We start from the raw sequence: 11507 nt of genomic DNA, 5'->3' as shown, positions 1-11507 counted from the left end.
GGAAGGAAGGAAGGAAGGAAGGAAGGAAGGAAGGAAGGAAGGAAGGAAGGAAGGAAGGAAGGAAGGAAGGAAGGAGCTGTGTTGCCCAACTGGCTAATTCCAGTTGGGTCCCCAGTGGGGCAGCTCCTACTACTATTCACAGAAGTTGTTGCTGACCATTCTCTGCCTCATTTCTTAGCTAGCCTTAATCACTGAATGGGCACTGCCTCAGTCAAACTGAGACCAAGGCCTCCAACTGCAATCAGGACCATCTCCATAAATCTTGATCTATACTTTGCCACTGGACCCACATGGTTCCAGAGGAGAAAGTGAAGCTGAGGACTTTGCACAGTCCTCCTTCACTTAAATCCAATTCACTTGCATGTCATAGCATCACTTCCTTGATATCATGGTCCTCATCTTAAGGCAAAATATGACCAAATGCCAGATGAATTGTAGAGATGATGATGACTGATTTCAGTGTGGAAATGAGAGACACTTTAACTTGAGCTGGGCTTTGACTGATGGGGAAAATTTGTATAGTCAGAGAGGAGGGAGAAAGACATTCTAGGTGACTGAATACATGGGTAAAAAACAGTTGGGGTATGAGTTGCGCAGTCTGTCAATCTGCCATCATGCAAACAAGCTACCCAATGAAAAACCAGCATCCTCTCTCTCTATTCCTCTCTTATTTCATAATTTAATATAGAAGAATTGGACTATCCTTTTCCTTTCCCCAAAGAAGTGGGTGACTAAAGCTAGTTTATCCATGTTAAAAATTATTTAATTAATAGGTAGCCAGTGTGTCCTCTTGCCTCTGGATACCTTTGATCTAGTTCCTATTTCTACTCTTTCTCCTACAATTAAATCTACTTTAACTAGCCTCCATTGGGAAAACTGATGAGTCAAAGTCTTTCTAACCCAGTCCCTATTTCAAGTAGCAGGGAAAGGTCCCTTTTCCCAATAAAGTCAGAGATTCCAAGTTGCTTCTCAAAAGGTAACAAAGCCCATAGCTTCATCTTAGTAATGACTCTCACTTTATGGGCTAGAGAAGCCAATTATATTTATTAGTGTACTGTACCTGTGTGGGCACAGAGCTACCTACTGACTGGTAGTCCATGGTACCATGGTACAATAAACTGCAAGTTTCACTTAATCATAGAAATGTAAAGTTGCTGTAAGGAAAATAAGGATAAAATAAAGTCTATAGAATTCCTAGGGTACAGGTTAGAGAAAGAAATCATTAAATCAAGTGACATGGTGATGATTGCTTTATAAAGCAGGAAGGCCATGAATAATGGAGGCTGTGAAATATTCTGAAGAGAACACACCTAAGAGATCAAGTCTGACTCATTATCTGCCCTAAGACAAATCACTTTACATAATTTGACAAGTATTTATTAAGTGCTTGCTACATGTTTATTTTTGTATTTAAGTCTGTGGGGAATACAAAGGACATACAAACGTTTTCTTTCCCCTTAACAGCATTTATGGTCTTGTTGGGAAAGCAACTGCAATGTAATCCCACCATTATTTATTAAGTACCTAATGTATGCTAAGATCTGTGGATACAAAGGCAACATCATAAACAGTCCCTAGTCTCAAGGAGCTGACATTCTATGATGATACACACATGGTATATCACTTTTCCAAACTGTGCCGTGGGAAACCATAAAATTGATTATGAATTGATCAGAGGCTGTAGGCAAGGGTATTAATGGAAATTAGTAAAAACTTAGGTGGAGGCACTTGCCCTTGATAGTTTTAAGTTTTTCTATGCACTCCTATTTCTGGTAAGTTAGGCATCTAGCTAGAATCACAGACTTTTTGAGCTAGAAAGGATTATAAGACATCCATCTATTTAACCCCCTTAATTTTGTAGATAATGAAACTGCTTTGACTAAATCTTGTGAGAAGAGTTAGTATTAAAGGACTTGGGTTGGGAGGAGGAAATAAATTAGGGGTAGGGGCAAGTAACTAAAGATAAAATGAAAACATAAAATAGCATGTAAGTGAAGGGGAAAACTGGGAGGAGATACTTGTAATTTAGGTGTGCTCCTCCATATGATAACAGCTACCATTTATATAGCTCTTTGTTTTCCAAATCATTTTACATAGTGTCCCCAGTGTCTTAGTGCATGATAAATTTAAACTACACTAGGACTTTTGGAATACCCTGTATTTTATTTAATTTGATCCTTTCAACAATTCTGTGAGGTATATGCAATCATCCCCATTTTACAAATGAGGATTCTGAGACTGAAAACAGTTTATGTGGCTCAGAGTCACATACTTAAGAGGGATATCAAATAAGATTTGAACTCGGGACTTCCAGTCAAAATTATGGACAACCTAACCAACAATGAAAAAGTCATGGTGGGTGTAAGCAGGCTGCAGCATATGAGCAATGATTACTTGTATTTGAGAATCCATGTAAAACACATCATTGATAACATGTGTGATAAGAAAAGGAGGTGAACCAGTCATGTAGAGAGGAGAAATAATGATGGACAACATGAATGCTGCTGCATCAATACTAACTGGGGACTCAGAATATTACCTTTAAGTGTACTGATAAATACTAGCCATTTTTCAAAGTTGAAATGACAACAGTCAATTCTAGAAATACTAATAGATGGTAATTTATGGAATCAGAACTGAAAACAGATTATAACAAAAATAAAGCTTAAAATGATTTTTTAAATAATAATTTTATAGTTGAGTAAGTCAACTGAGTAAATCAATCCATCACCCCACTACACTTAGCTTTGATACATTTATCAGTTGAGAACATAATCTCAATTGAACCAATTGAAGGCAAAATCTAGATATATACAAAGCTTGAACATTTCCCATTGAATGAACTAATAATAACAATAATAATAGCTAGCAGTTTTATAGCATTTAAAAAATATTAGTTCATTTGATCCTCACAATAGCCCTGGGGAGGGGGGTAGGTGCTATTCTTATCCCCATTTTAAGATGAGGCAGATAGAAGTTAGGTGACTTGCCCAGGGTCACACAGCTGGTAAATGTTTCAGGGTAAATTTGAACTCAGGTCTTCTTGAGTTCAACACTCTGACACTATATCGACCATGCCACTAGGCTGACAGGAAATCTGTTTAGACCGGTTGAGGTGCTTGGTCATTTCCTATGGCATTTATATAAAACTATCTACCTAGTTTGGAATCAGGAATTCCAACATCAGCTTAATGATGGAAACCTTTCAGTCAAACCACGAAAAGCAATCACTTGTTGGGAGGAGACAAGCCTATATTCCAACCTTGGCCTCTGTTTTGGTCTCAGGATTCTACCTCCCCCCCACCCCACTTTTGCTAGAAGAGGACCTTTTTAGCCTGGAAGTGCTGAAAGGATTTTGGATATCCCATTGGCATTGTAGAGGAGTCCTTAGAATAATGAATAGCACTGTCTTCATTGGGAGCTAAGGAGAGTCTGGACAAAAAGGGGAAAATTTCTCTAAGGAGTGAGCACAAAAGCCACACAAGTCTTAAGGGGAACATCTGGAAGATTCCAACAAAAAGACTTCCAGAAACTGGGTTATCCCTTTATAACATGGAATCTCTAAACTTGAGGACTCTGTATGTACTTATGGGAAAATGTGTCACAGACTTTTGAAGGGTTGTTTTATAATAGTTTAACACCATAGTACCTTTCTAAAGGTTGTCTGATTAATTTACATCAATAAATAATCACAATGGGAAGCATTTCAATGGGAGCTTATGAACACGAACACTAAAAATGAAATCTCTAACTTTCCCAGGATATAGCTCCAGGGAAGCCGAAAGAGACAAACAGCAGCTGTCCTCCGGCCTGCCAGTGTGAGTGGGGCTTAGAACAGTCACTCCAGGGTCTAGAATATAGTTTTCCTCCTTTAAATGACTCTTCCCTGCACAAAACGCCACATAGGACAGAAGTATGGTGGCAGTAGCTTTTCTAGGTGCAGTCACAATTCTCTCCAAATCAATCACATAATCAATCAACCAGTATTGGTTAATAGTGCCTATAATGTGCTAAGAAGCAGGAAAGGATTAAATGGTAGGAGGTCAATTTTTGGCAGGTGAAATAAATGTTCATGTAATATTTTTTGTTAATTAGTCAAACAAATGAGGTGATTAACACACAGGTATTGAATAGGTTTCCATGATTAACTTCAATCATATTTTGGGATTATTTCTCACCAAGCTCAAAGGCTTGAGGATGAGTGATTAAATGGAAACCAAATGAGTAGGATCAATTGAAATGAAAATTCAATAAAAGTCTATTTTGAATAGCGTCTTTCATAACTATTATAAAGTTTCACACAGTAAAACATTTGCTAATGCCATTATCGCTTAGTAAATGGAGTGGAGAAATGAGGTACTTTGCAAGGTAGCTGACTTCAAGTAATATAGACTCTCAACATAGAGAAATGACTATTAGACTTGTTTTGTTTGGCCCCAAGAAGGAAAAAGCTCTGGATTGAAAGGATGTGGATTCTAATCCTGGCTTGGCTATTTAGCATTTCTGAGATGTTGGATTAGTTTCTTAGCTTCTCTGGGCCCCAGTCTTCTCATCTGTGAAATGGATAAGGGGGAGATTAAATGGGTCTCTGAGGTTCCTTCCAACTCTGAATTTCTATGATTTTGTGATAATACAGTCTCCAAGCCATTCAATCAGAGCATTTAAGTTAAAGTTATTTAAACTTTACTAAGTTAAAACATTTATTAAGTACTCCCTATGTACCAAGCACTGTTCTAATTGCTGGGGCTATAAAGAAAGGTAGAAGACAGTCCCTGCTCTCAAGGAGCCCAAAGTCCGATGAGAGAGACAACATTCAAATGACTGTGCAAACATGCTATCAATTAAATTGGAAATAATCAAAAGAAGGGACTAGTATTAAGAGGGATTCAGGGAATGTTTCTCATAGAAGGTGGGATTTTAACTGGGAGTGGAAAGAAGTCAGGGAAGCCAAGATGCAAAGATGAAGAGAGAGCGTATTCTAGGCATGGGTGAAAATGCCCAGTCTGGAGATGGAGTGTCTTCTCTAAGGAACAGCAAAGAGGTCGGTGTCACAGGATTGCAGAGTACTTGGATGTGGGGGTGGGGATGGAGATGGATGGGTGAAGTAAAACTGGAAAGGTATGAGGGTGGAGAGTTGTGAAAGAATGAATGCCAAACAAAATTTTATATTAGATCCCAGGGTGAGAGGAGCCACAGGAGTCTAATGAATGGGGAGGAAGAATCATTTACTTTTGCCCTTTGACAGATCTATGACTTCATCTCCACCAAGGCAGACTGCAGCCCTTAAATACCTCTCTTTTCTTTTGGGTCAAGTCCAAGCTTTCTTCCCAACATGATATTAGTATCATTGCCAGTTCCTCAGATAGCACATCAGAAAGTGATAAGCCCATCAACTGGTTCCACTATTGTCACCAATGCAAAAAGAGCCAGTATTTCTGTTCCATTTTGAATTCATGTTGTCCACTTTCCACTTTCATCTACATTTAAATATCATTGGGATGATCAGGCTGAGTTGGATTTCACACCAAGCTTTTGCAGGCTCTACTGAGATAATGTATGTAAAGTTCTTTGAAAATATTAAAGCCAGATATTATTTTTCTCAACTGATTTTTATTGTTTTGTGATTGGATTTTAATCATCTACCATATTTCTCAGTAATGTTTTGCAATTGAGTTTGTACTTATGGTGTTATATCCTTGACTGTGTTTCCCTTGGCTGTAATGTTTCTTCACTTGGCAAGATTAATTATTTGCAAGATGCAGTAGTTTCCTCTTTAGGATTCTTCCTTATGAGTACTACTTTGAATCAGTTAAACTTGCCTAAAAATAGTTATGTTCCAAATCAATGCCTTTCTTGTGTCTATTTCCATTTTCTATTTATATCCCTTTCTCTCTCTTTCTGCCCTCCCTCCCTTCCTTCTTTCCTCCCTTCTTTTTTCTTTCCTTCCTTCCTTCCTCCCTCTCTTTCTCCCTCCCTGCCACCTCCCTCCCTCCCTTCCTTCAACATAAGCTACAATTATCTTCACAGTGATCTTTCTTTCATTTATTACGAGTAGAGCAAGGCAAGATGATCAAGTGTTCCATGCAGCCATATTTCTTGTTGCTTTTCCTTGTGATTTGGCTTCAAATTCTTTATGCTGTGTGGCTTGATTTAAACTGAGGATGTCAATGAGGATATGGTTCAATCCATGAAAGCAGAGGATTGAGAGTTCATAAGAAAGCAGAGTTCAGAATTCACCTAAAAAAATGTTGGGGGGGGGGTGGAAATTGGTTTATATGTTTCAGGATGGAGTGGCAATCAATATAAGAAATGAACAAACAAAAGAAGAGCCCTGACAAAATGAAAAAAAAAAGTTATGTTTCAAAAAATAGAGGCCAAAATGTTAGGGAAAAATATACGTGAACAATGCCAACAGAAGTACTAAGAACAAAAATAGTATTTTCTTAAGATGCAAGAAAATGGCTAATATACATAGCAAAGTATGACACAAAATTAGTAAAAGTATCATGGACAAAATTAAGAAATTGTGTTTAACTAAGTACATACCTCCTCCCCTTCTCCCCCCCAAATCCATTTTACTTAAAAACCATCCTGGGTTTACTCATTGGTTTCTTTTTTCACTTAAAAAAGTTTTATTAATGCATTTTGTTTTGATATCACATTTATTTCTGAATATAGCCTTACCCTACTCAGTGAGCCTTACTCTGCAACAAAGATTTAAGAAAAAAAGTTTAATTGAAAACCAGCCATCATATTAGCTGTTTCTGACAGCATATTTAACATTCAACAGTCATAATTCTTCATCTCTTCAATTTTTAAAATTAAATTTTATTTTAAATAACAAGCATTTATTTTCTCTCTCTTCCACCTCCACCCCCACAGGAATAGAAAAAAAAAAAGCACAAAACACTTATAACAAATATACATGCATGACCGAATAAAAAAAATTCCCAAATTTCCCATGTCCAAAAAATATGTCTTATTCTATGTATTGAGTCCTTAGATGCAGTCTTTTGACTGAGGCCAAGTTTTACAGAGCAATTCCTTTTATTAAAGGGATTTGTTCATTAAGTTTGGATTCTGTCAAAGGGCCATACTGGGGGACCTAGAGGGCCACATATGGCCTGGAAGCTGTAGGTTCCCCACCCTTGATTTAGTCTATCTCTGTCAGGAGGCAGATTGGTGACTTCATCATTGGTCTTAGTGGGTCATAGTGTTCAACAGAGTGCTTAAATGTTCCAAAGTTGCTCACTTTTACAAGGTTGTTGTTATAGTATAATTTTTTTGGTACTGCTCACTTTACTCTGAATCAGTTCATTCTATTCTTCCCAGATTCCTCTAAAATTATTCATTTCATCATTTCTTAGAGCCCAATAGATTTAATTACATTCATATAGCATATTTCTTTAGCCATTCCAACAACTCCCATTTTCCCTCCTCATTGGAATTATTTCCCTTTGTGTGTTTGGCAGTTTCCTTCTTGAGAACTTCCTGTCTATGGCAGGAGCAATATCTACTAAAATTGGAAAGTCTTTGCCTTGTAGGTTGGGCTAGTGCTTTTTTTACCCCCCTCCCCATAAAAAGAAAATGAAACCATCCTTGAGTCTTAATTGATAGAGAGGATTAAGACTTAAAATGTTGACCAATAGTCCTGATCCCCTAAAGCATAAAAAATCCAGATCAGGAGTAATAAGTGTCTCTCAGTCTTCATAAACTCTTTGTCATTGTGAGTCAACTAACTATCTTTCTATGTATGGAAACAATTATGTCTGAATCAACTTTCTTTCCTGAAAATCTTTCCCATGCTATGGTTAAATAGACTCCTTTTGGTAAATGTTATATGGTCTGCCACAGTCTCATTTTGTTGTAATCTTAAGATTGAGCCACTAGATCAGCCTAAATTAGTCCTGATCCAGAATGCCATAATGCCAGGGCTCATTTCCCCTATAGAATTTTATTCCATAAGATCCTACATAGTCCTCTTCTCAAACCTTTGAAATTGGCTCTCTCAAATTCTAAGATAAATGTTACACTATGCTGGGCTTTCCTCTTTCTCCATCATAATCTCTAGCAGGAAGGGGTTACTTCTCCCCAAAATTCCCATCAGTTTTCCCTCTGCAAGTTCTACAGATTCAGATCAGGAATAGAATTTCCCCTCTCACGGTTTCTCTACCTTTTAAAGAATGACATTTTCATAAAACAAGTCAGGAAAAGATTGACTAGTCTGCTTTTTGGCAGAAAGAATTCCAACAGATGTCTTGATGACTGAAGTTGCCCATAAATTCTATCCCCATTGCCTTTGTGCCAGGGATATAATCTGTTCTTGAACTCCCTCTATGTCCTTGTTCTTTCTAGAAGTTCCATACTATACTCTGACAAGATGGCTTTGGCTTCTCTTTCAATTAATCTTCACTCAAATGTTCTTTCCCGTGATTCCTTATTCTAGTTCCTGGATTTTCCCAATGTCTGTACTCTCTTAATATACATCACTAGCCCATATAATAATCATGTCCAATTTTCCCCTCTTCTGTTTCTCCTCCCTTACATATTTTGTTTTAAAGCCTTTTGATTAGATTTGCAAGATATTAAGTAAAAGCATTTTTACCAAACTTTGATGTTTTAAGCCATGGTCCAGAAATCCTGATATCTAGGTATAACCTTGATACCACCTTCTTAAGTTAACTGTTTACTTCCCAGATCAGTTTTTTTTTTTCCTTCTAAGTCCCTTGCCTTCCATAAGCATCAGTGAGGAAAAAAAAAATCCTTTGTTCTGAGAAGTTTGTATTTATAGTCAAAGGGCTACACTTGATGACCTAGATGGCCACAAGAGGTCTTGAGGCTGCAGGTTCCCCACCCCTGGTCCAGGGGATATGATTAGGATCCTTTTAATTTCTTATTGCTTTGTCATCTTTATTGGGGGGAAAGGTGACCCAAGATTTATATCCAATGCTTAACTACTTTCCCAACAGATGGCCCAAAAAACACACACAGCAAATAGCAAAGAAACTTATTTATCCAAATCATGACAGAACAAAATTAGAGAAGGTATATTCAGGAGAATATATGCCAGACAATATAGAATGAAGGAGCTTTCCCTTGGGATTGAGAAAACTCAGCTCAACCAAAAGATAGTGTCTTGGATCCCATCCAAGATGAAACTCCCCAAAGTCTCTGCTGTAGCTAGTTGGGATAGGGACATGATGGAGACTTGCAAGTCTTCTCAGGTTTTTCCTTCAGCAACATGAAGTAAGATTGGTTTCTTCCATCTTCCTTCTAGAAGCTAGAAATAAGAAGCACCTGAAGTGACTTAATGCTTGAAGAGTACCAAAGACTATGTGAAGCTTTAAAAGTCCCAAAGAGGACTTATACTTGAAGATTCCCAAACAGGACTAGTAAAGATTGGAGCTCTTCTCTCCCCAGCTCTATCCCACCCCTCACACAGGGCCAAGGCATTCATCTCCACCAATAAGGAGAGAGGCCATACCAATAGGCTTTGGGACAGGGTTACAGAGGAGTAATATCAACTAAAAGAATAAGGAAAGGACTTGAAGGGGGTATTGGTTAAGGTGAACTCTAAAGGAAATTAAGGATTCTAAGAAATGGAGTCTGTATCTGTGATTTCACTGGTATAGGTAACTTCTATATAAAGAAATTCTACTCTGCATCTTTGATGCAACTTAGTATGTTAAAGTGTTGCCTAGAGTACTGAGAGTTAAAGTGACTTGCCCAGGGTCATACAGTCAGTACATCTCAAAGGTAAGACTTGAATCCAAGTCTTCCTTGCTTCATGGACAGCTTTCTATCCATTACTGCACACTAACTCCCTAAATGTTTTAAGGAAACTAAAATTTAGAAGAGGTGGTAATGAGAAGGAAGTATATTCTTGTCATGGGAACAGATTGTACAAATGAACTTAGACTGAAGGAGAAATGCAGTATGTGAGCAATATTAATAGTTAGCATTTATATAGCATGGTTTAGAAAGTGCTTTACAAATATAGTATTTAATTCTTTCAATAATCCTGGAAGGTGGGTGCTATTATTTCACAGTTGGGAGAACTGAGGTGAAAAGAGGTTAAATGACATGCCAAGGGCCACGTAATTATAAAGCACTGAGGCCTCGTTCGAACACAGGTCTTCCTGATTTAGTATATAAAGTAATATAAAAAAGCCTAGAAAAGTAGGTTAGAGATACTTTAAGAAGGACTTTAAATGTCAAATAGGATAATTTAAATTTCATCCTAGGGATAATAAGGAGCCACTGGAATTTTTGGTGCAGAAGAGTCACATGGTGATATTTGTGTTTTAGGAATATCGCATTGGCAGATGGATGGATGGTGGATTAGAAAAGAGAAATCAATAAGAAGTCTATTTCAGTAGTACAGGAAGAGGTGGTGAGAGCATGAATAGGGTAGTAATCACGTGAGTAGAAAGGAGCAGAGGAATGTATGTTACGGAGGTAGAATCACCAAAAAAACTTGACAACCAATAGAATAAATGAGTTGAGGTTAAGTCAGGTGTCAGGAATGACTCCATGACTGCAAACCTGAATGACTGACGGGATAGATGGTGTTATCCTCAACAAAAGTATGAAAGTTAGGAAGAAAGGCAGATTTAGGTGCTAAAGACAAGGACTTCTGTGTTCCCACATGATTTTGAAATGCCCATGAGACGTTTCAGTAGAAATGTCCAGCAGGTAGCTGGCAATGGATTACATCTATAAGTGGATGGTTATCAAATCATCTATCAGTTCTCTAGGGAAGAAAAATTTACACATGAAATACTTTTAAGTTTAATCCCCATTGTTAAGATTTTCTCCATCACTTTCTTAGGTCTGGATAATTCACAAAATGACATGCCAGTCCTGATTTTTATCATCTGATTTGTAATGTAGAAATGCTCACGTTGAAAATTTAACAATTGTTTCTCCTAAGCAGTTGACTCCAGGACTCTCTCTCTCTCTCTCTCTCTCTCTCTCTCTCTCTCTCTCTCTCTCTTTCTCTGTCTCTCTGTCTCTCTTTCTGTTTGCGTATGCCTCTTCTGAGTTGCAATCAGCTATCATGAGGCCTTTATTTGAATTGGCTAATCTAAAACAGAACTCACTGTCTTTTGCTCCAAACTTGCCTTTCTCCCTCCCCAGTTTCCTGTGAGAGATTGGATAGGAAGGTTGGGAACTTCTGGGTCCTCTCAGTGGGTTCCAACTGCACTTAGGAAGTGACCCCTGGCAATGACTCTAGCTATTACTGGAGATCACCATTGACTAGAGGATGAGGCCAATTGCCCTGGTTTGCCAGAAGGCATGGTTGTGGAGGGAAATATTTGGATAGTATAGTACTGAAATAGCAATTAAATGCCTATTCAGCAGTCTTTCAGACTGTTTCATAGATATGGTCTTTTCAATTGGCGCTAAGGAGGAAAATGGAATGTTGATGGGGTACCTGGGGTCTAAATCAATTTGTAAAACCAGTTTGTACAATTGTAACTGCAATTTATATTGTAAAATTGTAA

The sequence above is a fragment of the Petaurus breviceps genome, unplaced genomic scaffold (genome assembly GCF_028583685.1).
Source record: "Petaurus breviceps papuanus isolate PSGF00001 unplaced genomic scaffold, PetGlider_PUasm1.0 90692, whole genome shotgun sequence".
Taxonomy (NCBI): Eukaryota; Metazoa; Chordata; class Mammalia; order Diprotodontia; family Petauridae; genus Petaurus; species Petaurus breviceps.
The sequence above is the reverse complement of the archived record's forward strand: the minus strand, read 5'-3'. Positions refer to the sequence as shown.